The following is a 15,024-nucleotide window of genomic DNA, read 5'->3' as shown; positions in this document are numbered from 1 at the left end:
TTTGGATATTTTTATTTGATAAGAAGTTATTTTTTTTAAAAATGATATTAATCAAATTGAACGGTGTAATATGTTAAAAAAAATAAATTATAAATTAAAAAATTCGATTTTTACTTTTAAATTTTTTATTTTAAAAAACGGAAGTCAGAGAGTTTGATTCAATGTTAAAGTTTTTCAATTTCAAAAAAAACGCAAATCAAATTGTCTAATACAAATCAGTAAATACCTTACAACTAAACAAAAAATGGGAATACCAATAAAAAACACATCTTGACTGATTTTTGTTTGTGTTACATACTATCATGCAACAATTAAAAAATTAAGATAAATTACACCGTTAGTTTTTATATTTTAAGTGAAATTGTAAATTAGTCCCTACATTTTAAAAGTTTATAATTGGTCCCTAAAGAGAATTAAAATTTACAATTTAGTCCCCTGTCATTCAAAAAGTGTTTGATTTAACAGAATATTCTCATAATATTCTCTATTTTGAACATGTGACCTGCACATGTTTGACAACAGGGACTAATTTACAATTTTAGTGAAAGTATGGGGACTAACTGTTTAATTTAATCATTTGAAGTGATTAAAAACTCTCTAGGCTATTTGAACCTACCATGTCCCTCTCCAACTCTCTCACTCTCACTTTCTCACTTTCTAAAACGACACCCAAACCCCACCGCTCTCTATCTCTCACCTCGGTTCACCGTTGCTACGCCGGATCCACCGCATTTGTGCTCACGAGTCGGGTCTCACCTCCTTTCTCCATCTCGCATCTCTCATCCGACAACTTTTTCTTCTCTTCCAATCCCAATACTGAACACCGACGATAAATGAAAGAGAATAATTCCAATCCCAAGCATGTTCAAAGCGAACAATTTAATGTCTAAGAAAAAAATAGCAACAAATCAACACAAAAATAGCAACTCAATTTATTAGTGAATTCAGCGTGGTGACGGAGGCGAGAGCACGATGATGGTGAGTCGAGGTGAGAGACAGAGAGCGTTGGGGTTGGGGTGCCATTTTGGAAAGTGAGAAAGTGAGAGTGAGAGAGCTGGGGAGGAGTAGAGTGGATTCAGATAGTCTAAGGAGTTTTTGGTCATTTTCAAATGGTTAAATTACACGGTTAGTCCCCATACTTTTACTAAAGTTATAAATTGGTCCCTATTACAAACATGTGTAGGTTACATGTTCAAAATATAGAATATTCTGTTAAATCAAATACTTTTTGAACGGCGGAAGCTAAATTACAAATTTTAATTATCTTTAGAGATCCAATTACAAACTTTTAAAGTATAAAGACTAACTTACAATTTCACCAAAAATATAAAGACCTACTGTGTAATTTAACCAAAAAATTAATAAGCCGCGTGTATTTCAGCCAATGCTACAATGTGGAAGCCCAACTATTTGCAGGTATTAGTGACATGAATTAAAATTAAATTATTTTATTAAAATTTTTTATAATGGGTCTATTATTTTAAATAAAAAAATAAGTATGAGCTTGAATTATGAAGCCCAACTAGTAAAAAATATCATTCCACCTTTATTTCATGTGAATTTTGCGTGATTAATGAATAATTAGGATTTAGATTCTCTAAAGTTTGAATTTTATTTTAGGGAATAAAATGTGATCTTCTATTCTTTTTTTTTTATATTTATTATTGGTCCTACCTATGAAATTAATGGTGATAGATCATACTTTACTCTTTAAAATAAAATTTAAACTTTAGAGGATCCAAATCTAATTTAATAAATAAAATATTATTTAAAAAATTAAAAACTTAAATTTTATAATTTTAAAAAATAAAAATAATTAAAATATGAATTTTAACATTAATTTTAAAGATTTTGATTCAAAATTAAATTGTCAAAATAAACCGATTGAATCGGGCCTACTTTAGGCCCAAGGCCTAAGGCCCAACCCACTTACCACATAAATTATGAGCTTCAGCTCTTCTTCCTTAATGATTAGAGAAACACGCCGAAACTTGCAAGGGGAGAATGGAAAGAACATTCAAACCCTTGCTCAAATCTTCTATTCCATCTATCTTTCAATCCAGAGCTTTGATTGACGAATTGTTAGCGACCACGCGTTTGTCTCAGAATTCTCTACAAAATTTACCGAACAATTTAGTAAAAAAATTTTGATTTTGTGCCCAATTTTTCTCCTTTCAGTTTTGTGATTTGGGTGTTGCTTTTGAGAGATTATGTGATTTTGATGTTTTAGGATTGAAGTAGCTTTGTGGGCTTGTTGGGTCTTGTCCCAAATAACCGTGGGTAAGACGAGGAACTTCTAACTCTTGTGAAATTGTTGATGTAACAAACCTTATATTGAATTTGTGATAATTGTGTGGAATTAGAGTGAGTTATGTGGTTTGGAGATAAATTGGCAATATTGGAGGCTTGAGACTGAACCTTGGGAGCTGAGTTGGTGATTGGTGAGTGATTGGGGATTGAAGTTTGTGAATCGAGGACCTTTGGGTGTTCCGAATATTAGGGAGGAATCGACCAAGGTATGATTTTGGTTTCTCGTAGATAACGTATAATGTAACGTGAAAATTTAAGCTAGTTGACTGCAGGCTAAGTTGAACTAGGTGTGATTGTTAAGGTTTAGTGATTTTGATGAAATTGTTGAGTTTGTTATAAAATGTGTTGATTATTAAGGTTGATGAGGATATGAGATGATTGATGATGATAAGTTGTGATGATGACACTTTGTTGAATAATGATTGTATTTGTGTTGAAAATTTATAGTGAAGACTTGGTTTTAGTCAATTTGAGAATGATCATTCACTTTTTACAAAAACCTCCAACGTTGGTTTCATAGCTATTCTCACCCATCTTGATGATCATGTGCTTGATGGGGATGATTTAGCTGAAATTTAAAAAGCGAAAACATCTCTGGATAATAGGTTCAAGATCATCAAAGACTAGAGAATCCTCAAATTTTTCATGGGAATATGACAAAAGATACACACAGCAAATCTAGTATAACTCTCTATCAATGGAAGTATACTTTAGATCTTATTAACGATTGGTGATTACTTGGGGGTCAAACTAGCTACAATGTCGATGGATTACACAACCTCCCTGTTTGAGGAATTAAGCTCTCTTCTTCGAGATGCCACTGTCTATAAACGACTCAATAGTAAATTCCTCTACTTGACAAACGTGAGTCCTGATATAAGTTATTTAGTGGGATGTCTAAGTCAATTCATTGAATCAGTTACTAATGTTCATCTTAATGCTTCTTACATAGTTCTGAGATACTAGAAATAATTTTCTATTATTAGCCTTTTCTTTTTTGCCATGATCACCTTCACATTCACCAGCTACACACATTTAGATTCGGGAGCCCTCAAATACACCAGAAAAATTCATCTATGGTTATTGTTTTTTTTCTTAACCAAACTGTGATATCTTGGAAGAATGAGAAGCAAACCACTATTTTCAAATCTCTCTTTGAAAAAAACAATATCAAGCTTTAACTCTTGGCACTTGTGAGCTTATCTAGTTGTTTAGGCTATTAAAGAAATTTCATATTCAACCTTCTCTACCTATGGGCATGTTTTGTGACGATAAATCTTTCATCTAAATTGTCTCTAATAATGTTTTTCATAAAAAGAGTAAAATATGTTGAAATAGATTGTCATGTATGGGTGGCAACATGCACCTTATCCACGAGTACCCAACACAACCCAATCCGGTCAGGTAGGGTTGCCAACCCGATTCACAGCACGTAGGGTAGGGTACGGGTAGGGTTCTCGTGCGGATCAGGTCGGGTGCGGGCTGAGTCTCAATCCTATTCGACTAACCTACACCCTATATATGTATATGTTATATACTTATATAAAATATGTTTCAAGTAGATGTTGAACCAAAGACCTCTCACTAAATACAAAAGATTCTTAACTACTAAGAGAAGATCATTAATTGATAATTTTTTTTTACATAAAAGTCAGTTCTATTTTAAATTATCATCAAGTTATATAATAATGTTGCATCTTTTTGGTAACTTATGGCTAGAGTCGAGTACCCGCATGTTAAGAACGGATAGACTTAAGATTGGAATATTCTCAACCCACGAATAGGGTTAGGGTTAGATCCAAACCCTACCCTACTCATTGATACCCCCATTGTCATGTGGCTCACAACAAGTACAAGAAAGATATTTTCAATCTCCAGCACATTGCTTCAACCTCTTTTAATCAATTCACCTTTTTCCTCCAACTTTCTCTCATGTTCTTTTGTTCTTTTACTAGAAGGGAACCAGGACATAGCGGCAATTTTTTTGGGAAATTGTGACAGCTTTAAACCACTGCAAAATGACATACCAATGGTTCTATAACCATTGCGGATTAGGGCGTTGCTATTTGATTTTGCAGCAATTTTTACAAACTGCTGGCACAACCGTCACAAATTAGATAATTTTGATTTTATGGCGGTTGCAGAACCGCCACTATTTTAGTTAGTGAATTTTAAAAAAATATGCCGGAGTTTTGAAACCACTGCAAATTTATGTAAGTTTTTTTTTAAATGCGACAGTTTTGAACCGCTGCAATTTCATACATAAGTTTTAAAACAAAATTGGCTAATTATAAGTGGCATTATTTGAAAAGGGTGTAGATTCTAATTGCAAAAACTTTTCTAGAGCCATTTTTCCCTTTGTAATTAAAAAACACTAAATTAAATGTAGAACTGCAGCTGTCTACACATACAAAGCAAATGTAAATGGCTTGTCAGCATAACCTTTCCTTTAGGTTCTTCAAGAACAAATTCAACATATAAATTCTTCAGAGCAATCATGACTGTAGTTATCAACGGCCCTATAATAGCTCCCTACAAAATAATACACTCCTTCAATCAATCTAACAATGTCATGGAATACAAGAAAGTCTATCAATATAAGTTGATATATAGATTAAACTAAACATGATCATAATGATGCCTTCAAAACTTTCAGAAGTTAGAATCTCTTGAGAATTCGACATTTTGTACTAGAAATTATTAACAAGTCGATACATCTCATTGCCTCTCCAAAAATAAAAATTAAAAGGAAAAAAGAGTAATGATATACCCTTCTAATTGCCTTCCTACATATCCTTCTAATTCCTAAAAAAGGTTTATAAAGATAAACCAAATGTGTTTATTATGCCAAAATTATAAAAAGCAACCATATTTTTTTCAATTATGGTTACATGAGCTATTCGTTGGACCTTAAATGCTTGGCACATTATATCTTAAAGTTGTTAACAAAAGCATAGCCTACAGAAGTCTACACCATAGTATAAGTCTCAAAGTTGTCCCTAACATTTAAATTGTCCTATTTAATTCTTTAACGTTTTAAAATTGACTCAATGTTGTCCTGTCGTTAGAGATCTGTTAACAGAATTTACGGCAGGACAAAATTGAGACAATTTTAAAACGTTAGGGACATAAATAGGATGAAAACGTTGGAGACAAAAATGATACATAGAAATAAATTTTAATTTTATCCTTCAATAATATCAATTTTTTACATTACATAGTTATTCAATTATTTTTTAATCACATCTAACTAAACTACACTTAATCACATTACTTTCATTCTAAATAATTTTTTTTATAATTTTACTCTTAAATATTTTTACTCATAATGAAATGTTTGTAGAATGACTAGTATATAAATCTGTGGAAGAAAATGATATATATACAATAAAGTATACATTGTACCTTTTGTCTCTAATGTACCAAAATTCTTTAATGTTTAATTTATTTAAACTTTATTTTTAATTTTATTTTTTAATAATATCAAATTTTTATGCTAGATAATTATTCAAGTATTTTTTTTAATTTTATTCTTAATCACGTTATTTTTTTCTAAGTGAATTTATTTTTTTATTAAGAGTAAATTTTAATCTTTTCTTCAATTTCAATTTTAATCAAATTAAAATATTGATATTATTGAAGGATAAAATCAAAATTTATTTCTATGTATCGTTTTTGTCCTCAACGCTCTCGTCTTATTTATATCCCTAACGTCTTAAAATCGTCTCAATTTTGTCTCGCCGTCAATTCGGTTAACAGATGTCTAACGACAGGATAATATTGAGTCAATTGTAAAACGTTAGGGACTTAAATAGAACGATTTAAACGTTAGGGACAACTTTAAAACTTACCTCAAACGTTAGGGATAAAAACGATACTTTACTCTTATTAGAACTTACTCACTCCCTACATTAATATACAAAGAAAAACTCTCTTATCCTTTGTTACCCTCTTGTGTGCAGTCTGAGCAACTAATGTTGTGAAATCTGAAGTTCTCAAGGAGAGTTCATACTATTAATCAAATAAAAAAAAATTTCCTAAGTAAATAATCTCAAGGAAATAATCAACACTTATTTGGCACAAATCCAGGAAGCAGTTAAACACGCGCACTTTAAGTATAAATTGGAATATTTACAAGGGTCAAAATTCAAAAATATACAGAGAACATAATAAAATACCTTTTTGAATTGTCTTAGGTAATAGTTAAGTATTTTTTTCATCACTAGCATGCTTAACTATGACAGTGATGAGTGAATATTTTATACCTTTTTTAGCATTGTTTTCATAGTGATTTTAGTTATATTTTGTTAAGTTTTATTATGTTTTAGTATGTTTTAGTGCAAAATTCATATTTTGGATGCTACTTTGAGTTTTTGTGTTTTTTCTATGATTTTAGGTGATTTTTAGGTGAATTTGGCGAGTTTTGGCAAAATCTGATTCAGAGGCAAAGAAAGGATAGCAGATGTTGTCAAATCCTGACCTCCATGCATTCAAACGAGCATTTCTAGAGCTACAGAGGTTCAATTTACGCGTTCTTAATGGATTTGGAAAGCTAACTTCTAGGGCTTTCCACAATATATAATAATTTATATTTTTCTCTGGAGACAACTGCAAAAAACGGGCATTGAACGCCCAACTTACCCCCTTTCTGGCGTTCAACGCCCAAACAAGACCAACCTCCTAAGTTGAATGCCCAAACTGGCATTCAACACCAGCTAGGTAGCAGGAACCAAAGTTGAACACCCAAAACTTGATTTGAACGCCAGGCATCAGCCCAAACACTCACCAAGTGGGTCCCAAAGTAGATTTTAGCACTTCTTAGTTTATTTTATTTTTCTTTTATAATTTTTAATTAAAAACTATATCTTTTAGGTTTAGTCTTAGAGTTTTTATCATAAATAAGAGACTTCCTTCTTCTTGAGAATTAAACCTCCCAGGAGGGGAGAAGCACAAACACATTACTTCTGTTTTCTCTGTAAAGTATGAGCAACTAAACCTTCTAGGTTAAGGATAGGAGCTTTGCTCATTCCTATGGATTAATATTATTATTTTTCTACTCTAATATATGTTTGATTCCATTCTATGATGTATCATCATTCTTCATCTTTATGAATCTGGGGTGAAACGAAAGTATGACCCTTATTCTACATGAGTTCCTTACGAGTCCTGACTCGGATAGTATTGAGCTACAGCTTGAGAGTACATCACAGGTTCTAACAAGTTATTTGGGCTAATTGGGATACATGACATGAAATCTCGTTAGTCATGGGTAACTGAGGTCCCTGTGGCGTTACGGCTAGAATCATAGAGCTTCATTCTCCGATATAAAAGATTCGACCTTGTCTGTGGCGTTTTGAGTAGGATCATCACAGATTGAATTGCGTAAGCTTCACTCTCATCCAGATTGACTGACCTGTTCGGGCGTTTGGTTTGGATTAGAGGTGATTAATGACCACGACCCATGGCTTAATCACTTACAGCCTTGCCATTGAATGAATCACTCATTGTTAAAGTAGGGAGTAGAAAGTATCAATCCGGAAGAACAAGCATCTCCGAGGCCTTATTGTTTTTATTTCAACTCTTTATTGCTTTTGTTATTGTTTTGTTTATGCGCCTACGACAACAACAATCAACTTTATATTTGCCTAACTAAGATCTGCATGATAACCACAGCTTGCTTAATCCAACAATTCTCGTGGGATTCGACTCTCACTCACCTGAGGTATTACTTGGACGACCCGGTGCACTTGCCGGTTCAGTTGTGCAAGTTTCATTTTTGTGCACCAGACAACACCAAGAACACAAACACCAGCACAACCACAGATGAATGTCACACGACTGCAACCAATAGATTAGCATATTAAACTTAATCATCCTATTTCCACATATGATATTAGGTAGTAAATGAAACTGAATTTTGTTTAGGATTTTCCAAACAAAAGTTCAAAAGCTAGTTCTAATAGTTTCGTCTACAATGTAAAGAGCAAGCTTTAGCAATTGACATCATATAATTGAACACATTTTGAACCAGCCCTTCAAATAAAAAATAAATTTAGTACCAGTCCCAGACTCCCAGTATTACCTAAATCTTCTGAAGCAGAATCACTAGCCTTAACAATATTAGAGCATAAGCTAAGATCACTGCCATTCTTGGTGACTTGATAAGCCCTGAAAACCAAAAATGCTGTCCCAAGAGCCCCAGTGTAAAGGGTATAGTCCCTTGCATGCCTCCCATTTTTCAAGAGAGTACTATAGCTGACTTTACGACTTGTCTGTATCGAAACTAAAACGAAATACAAAACCTGTAAGTTGAATTCATCATGATTCCTGCATCCTAACATAAATTGCAGTTACAGAGTAAATGATAGATAAGCAAATATATCTAAATTAAAGCATAAATTCTAATTCATGATGAGAATAAGATTCAGTTGCACAAACAAAATTACAGCACAAATTCACAACTTAACCAATTCAAAACTAAGATACTTTTTATTGTTCTTGATTAGGACTTGATCAATAATGATTTGAAAGGTTTATTAACTCACAGTGGCAATAGCATTATTAGGTAGTGGCATAATGTATGATTTCCAATGTCAAAATTTAACAAACCATAACCAGAAAAACTCAACAAGCCTTGAATTACTAATTACTATATATATTTCCCCACTTCAACTAATAAATGAACCCTCTATCTAAGAATCAAAGTTCTAGTACTACTATTGTCATAGAACATATATAGTTAAGAAATAGAATGAAAGCAAGCGCTATAACTAAACGCCAAAACTTAATTATGTCTTTGGTTGAAAATCCAACATGAAGGGCAAAGACATTTTTCACTCGCCACAATAACACTCCAAGACAGAGAGAGAGAGACACACACACACACACAGAGAGAGGAACTTACCTGTAGATGACGGGGTCGTGACGAGCTCGAGGAAGACAATGACGCACTCAGAGAAAAGGGGTTCTTGTGACAAGCACACAGGAAGCTTCGACGATGACGAGCTCACAGCGACAGCGATGAGTCTGTGGAAGAAGAATAAGAACATGCAATGAGTCAGCGGAGAGAGAGAGAGAGAGAGAGAGAGAGAGAGAGAGAGAAGAACTTACATGAAGAGGATGGCGTGGCAGCGGGCTCGGCAGAGGAAGAAGAAGATGCGCTGCTCTTAGGAGGAGGATGGCAAGTTTTCTCATGTGTCGAAGAAAAAGAAGCTCTACTGCGACGACGAGCAGAGAAAAGAGGCGTTGTAAAGGTCGACGGGTTTAGGGTAACGGAGGTTAGCGGGTTTTCTTAAGCTGTGAAGAGCTGGAGGTAATAGATTTAGAAGTAAAATACAAAACTCTAAACCTAAAAGATGTTTAATCACAAGACATTTATTAATTAATAAAATCACAACGTACAAAATTAGTAAAAAATAAGAGCTAATCACATTAGTAAAGAACTAATAATCAATAAAAAATTTAATATTTTAAATCATAAATAAATAAAATTAATTATTATATTTATAATTAATTAAATTATTCTATTTTTAACTGATTTAGAGTTGGTTTATATATATTTTTTTATTTTTAAACAAAAAGTCATGTCATAGAATATTTACAAAGCTAAAGTTAAGATGGTCAGCCAATCGTCTAATTAATAAGAATATATTTATTTTCTTCAAAATGGAAAATCTTAATACCTAACTTTGTCTCCAAAAGGCCAAAACCTTCATTATTCCTTTTATACCCCTTTGAGGAGCCAATGACTCAATAGTATTACAATATACTCCTCTATAAATAGTTCCTTCTTGAATTTTTATGGCACCGGATTCGGTGGTTCAAAATGTTTGAACTATTAAATGGTTCCATAACAAAACATGTTTTTTAAGATTTTTTAATAACTGCTAAATAGTCATTTTTTGAATTTAATTACAAATTAATTCCATATATTTTATTTAATTATAAAAATGATTTTTTATTTTATAAATAATTATTTTATAATAAATCTATCATGTTTATTAACAATCAAGAACAAAAACAATAACGAATTAGATCTTCCATTGATCCTAATAAATTTTTTTGCTATTCCAATCGATTAAAAAATTAAATTTGATCCGAAACGTTCGTGAGCAATTACAAAATCGTGTTTCCTTAAAAACCAATCGATTGGACTATCAAACCAATCGATTGAATTCTAACTCAATCGATTGGATTTCAGTTTATCACTAAACAATCGATTGAAAATTGCAAGGAAGTATGATTTTTGCATAAATCAATCGATTGGTTATATTAACCAATCGATTGAACAATGAATTAAATGTGGATTTTATGTAATTCAATCGATTGTTTAGAATTTTCAATCGATTGAATTCTTCAAAACAATCGATTGGCTAGTACAATTCAATCATATATGGTCATTTCACACTGATTTTTTGTCATGGTGCAGTCTACCACCATGTCGGGTTTCTGAACATTGTACCAAATTGTTTTTTACTATACAGTGGAGCTCGTATACAAATATGATTGAATCTAGAATATATAAAATCCCAAGCAAATTATGTCAGTACCAAAATACCTGCCTTTTGCTAAGAATGGCAGGCCATGTAAGTTCAGCCAAGGCTCTAGAGAAGCTGAGCAACTCAAACAGTTTCCTACACAAAAAACCGAATTTCAGCATTCATACAGATTCAACACGGAAGCTAAAAATAAAAGAAAAGACTCTGCAAACACCAAAACAAACTGGCATACTTATCATCATGAACAGGAACTCCCCACTCTTCCTCATGAAAAGCAACATAACTTGGTTCTGGCACAAATGAGAACATATCAGAAATTAAAGAAGAACAAAAAATGATAGTTACAATGTTAATGCAAGTGCAATAGATAACTTGTAACATTTTATTTATCCTCCCCTAGGTTTACAGGTACAAAAATTTTGACTAAAGAACAAGGCATATGACCAATGCGAAATTATGGATCTTAGAATTTTTGTTTGACATAAAACACCTTAGATGCCCAGTATGAGGTTGTAGAATGAAAGAAAATTAGTGATGCTAACTCGCTGCTATAGCACCCTGCTTTTCCAAACATCATTGCATCAAATTCACAGTGGCAATAGCAATTAACTCCACTATATGATTGAATTGTACTATCCAATCGATTGTTTTGAAGAATTTAATCGATTGAAAATTCTAAACAATCAATTGAATTACATAAAATCCACATTTAATTTAGCGTTCAATCGATTGGTTAATATGACCAATCGATTGATTTATGCAAAAACCATGCTTCCTTGCAATTTTCAATCGATTGTTCAGTGATAAACTGAAATCTAATCGATTGAGTTAGAATTCAATCGATTAGTTTGATAGTCCAATCGATTGGTTTTCAAAGAAACACGATTTTGTAATTCCTCACGAAGTCCCGGATCAAATTTAATATTTAATCGATTGGAATAGCCAAAAAATTTATTAGGATCAATGGAAGATCTAATTTGTTATTGTTTTTGTTCTTAATTGTTAATAAACATGATAGATTTATGATAAAATAATTATTTATAAAATAAAAAATCATTTTATAATTAAATAAAATATATGAGGTTAATTTGTAATTAAATTTAAAAAAGGACTATTTAACCGTTATTAAAAAATTTTAAAAAATATATTTTGTTATGAGACCATTTAATAGTCCAAATATTCTGAAACTACCAAATCCTGAGCCAATTTTCATCTCAATCTCAACCTCAATCAACAACTAACAAGTCTTTCATTCTCTCTCTCTCTAACCGTCACTTCCATATGGCATCATCACAAGTCACCATGTCCAAGTCCCTAACCTTCCTCCTTCTCCTCGCCCTCTTTGCGGTGGCCGCCTCCGCACAGGGCACTGTCCAGTCACCGGCGCCTTCTCCTAACGCCGGAGCAGCCGGATCTGTTTCAACCTCTGTGGCCGCTCTTGGAGCCTCGGTTGTGCTGTCAATGCTAGCCATCATTTTAAACCACCGAGTCTTCTGAGTGGATTCGTTTTGTTTTGTTTGTGTATTTGTGTTCAAAATCGATTCGTTTCTGCAGAGAGATTCATGTTGTTTTTTAGTTAATTTTAATTACCGAGTGAATTTGATTGTCTCTGTATATTGCGTGCCATGGAGTGAATTATATGTTACATTGTTTACTATCGATTTTTTATTAACATTGTTGTTGAAATTTGTTTATATATATATATATTCATCCTTATCACAACTTAGATTAATCATTAGTGAAAAAAAAAAAAGTTGTAAACTCGGTAAGTTGTTTGCTTGTATTAAAAATTTGAATTTATTTTAAAAAGTCAAAATACCTTTTTAAGATTAATTTAAATATGTGAGAAATTAGATATTTTAATTTAATTTATTTTAAAAAGACTAAATATTTTTTAAAATTATTAGAAAGGTTAATATTAATAATTAAAAAATTTTAAATCATAAAATTTAAACTTTGGATGGGATATATTATCCAATCCAAAACATAATAGTTTCAATTAGATTGAATTCAAAAATAAGTTTGAATGAATAAGATGTAATTAAGTCACAATCATTTGAATTATACTGGATTAGATTAAAAAAATTTAAACCTTTACAATTTAAATGGTAATAAATTATATCGATTTTATTTTTTAAATTGATCTAAATTATTGAAAATATATTTTTTTTAGTTTTTGAATAATCTGATATTGTTGTCACTGAAAGAAATATGTGTAAAAATAATTTTCTCATCTATCTCATTTATGATGACAACTAGTTTTAGAAAATTTAAATTATAATTCTAAATAAATATCATTTGATCTGAATATAAATTAATATAGTTTGATATGATTAATAATATGTATATTGGGGTACGTTTGTAATAATATCTAATTTATTGAAGGTTAATTTATTATCTAAAATATTTTTTATAAAATTTGTAGTCAATGTGAAAATAATTTTATTTTTTCTATTTAATGAATCACTCTTAGTTTTTTTCATTATGTGATTCATTTACTTAATAACCTTTATTATTGTTTTTCATCAATTAAAAAAAGATCCATTTATTCATATATTTTTCCAATAACAAGAAGTAAAAAAAAATATTGGCACTATTATATGCATGTAGGTAAAAAAATATTGGCACTATTATATGTATGTATTATCCTACATACATGATGACTTAAAGTTGTCTTAGGAGAAAAATTAACCAACAAAATAATGTTATAAAGATAATATAATTTACACATAAATTCACTATATATATGATGTAATCATATCAAATAGTTGATTCGATTGGTTATAATTAATGCATTTAAATGAATTAAATATATTAAATCAATAAACACTTCCAAGAGTATGATATTAGATCTATCATCCATTATCTATTATATATTATTAAAGGGTTAACTACCAAAAATGTCTCCGAATTATTCAAATGCTGATAGAAATACACCTGAATTTTATTATCGACAAAAATACCTTTAAATAATTTAAAAACATAACAACAGTACCCAACAGTAAATATATATTTTCAAAAAATATCTTAGAGATTGAATTTTGATATGATTTTTTACATGAGTAATAAAAAAAATGAGATATTATTATTTTTAAAATTTAATAATTTTTTCTAAGTATATATTTTTGTGATTTTTTAAAAGTAATATTAGTTGTTAACAAAAAAATTACAAAAAAATATATACTCAACAAAAAATTACAAAATTTTAAGGATACTAATATCTCATTTTTTTAATCATGTTTGTAAAAAATTGTATCAAAATTCAATCTCTAATATATTTTTTGAGAAATACATATTTAATGTTAGATAATCTTGCACGAAAACTAATGTTAAATATGTATTTCTCAAAAAATATATTAGAGATTGAATTTTGATGCAATGTTTTACAAGAATAATTAGAAAAATAAGATATTATTATTCTTAAAATTTGGTGATTTTTTGTTAACTATGTATTATTTTGTGATTTTTAAAAGTATTATTGGTTGTTAACAAAAACAATTATAAAAAAATTATATACTTAACAAAAAATTACCAATTTTTATATATAATAATATATTATTTTTACAATCATGCTTGCAAAAAATTGCATCAAAATTCAATCTCTAAAGTATTTTTTGAAAATATATATTTATTGTTGGGTATTATTGTGTTTTTAAATTATTTGAAGGCATTTTTATCGATAGTAAAATTCGGATGTATTTTTGTCAGCGTTTGAATAATTCAAGGGTATTTTTTGTGGTTAACCCATTATTAAAATTAGATTTTTCAATTAATAGCATAACTTATGTAGTATATTTTGGAAGGTGTTTTTTAATTTATTCTATTTTATTTATTTAAATACGTTAGTTAATTAATTATTCATTTAATTTGATTGAAACAAACATTAAGTTACTTAATATTTTGTTTGATTATTTAATATTTATATTTATATATGTATATAGATTTTTTACCTTGTATATATTATATTTGTCTTTTTTAGAAGTTAATTTGAAAAAATAGGTTATTAGTTTTCTATTTTGAGTTATTTTCGGGCCGAATTGTATATATATGTATATGTATACTCTAGTCGGTCTTTATTTTACAAACCAAACCTAAAATTTGTTATGTGTATTTTGAGTTATTTTTGGGCCAAATTATATATATATGTATATATATACTCTAGTCAGTCTTTGTTTCACAAACTAAACCTAAAACTTGTTATTTGTATTTTTAGTAA

The 15,024-nt window shown here is 30.2% G+C and overlaps 1 long non-coding RNA gene across 1 annotated transcript; it reads right to left on the bottom strand.

Moving 5' to 3' along the window:
• Positions 1-4,670: 4,670 nt before the first annotated feature.
• On the bottom strand, positions 4,671-9,333 carry LOC107462650 (uncharacterized). Its single transcript, XR_008002175.1, has 4 exons — positions 9,215-9,333; positions 8,393-8,593; positions 8,028-8,148; positions 4,671-4,842 (listed from the first exon to the last, which is right to left on the bottom strand). It is a non-coding gene; the product is annotated as an uncharacterized LOC107462650 (long non-coding RNA).
• Between the last annotated feature and the right edge of the window lie 5,691 nt (positions 9,334-15,024).

This window comes from Arachis duranensis, chromosome 8, assembly GCF_000817695.3.
Source record: "Arachis duranensis cultivar V14167 chromosome 8, aradu.V14167.gnm2.J7QH, whole genome shotgun sequence".
Lineage (NCBI taxonomy): Eukaryota > Viridiplantae > Streptophyta > Magnoliopsida > Fabales > Fabaceae > Arachis > Arachis duranensis.
Note: the sequence above shows the minus strand (reverse complement) of the source record. Positions and strands in the feature narration are given on the sequence as shown.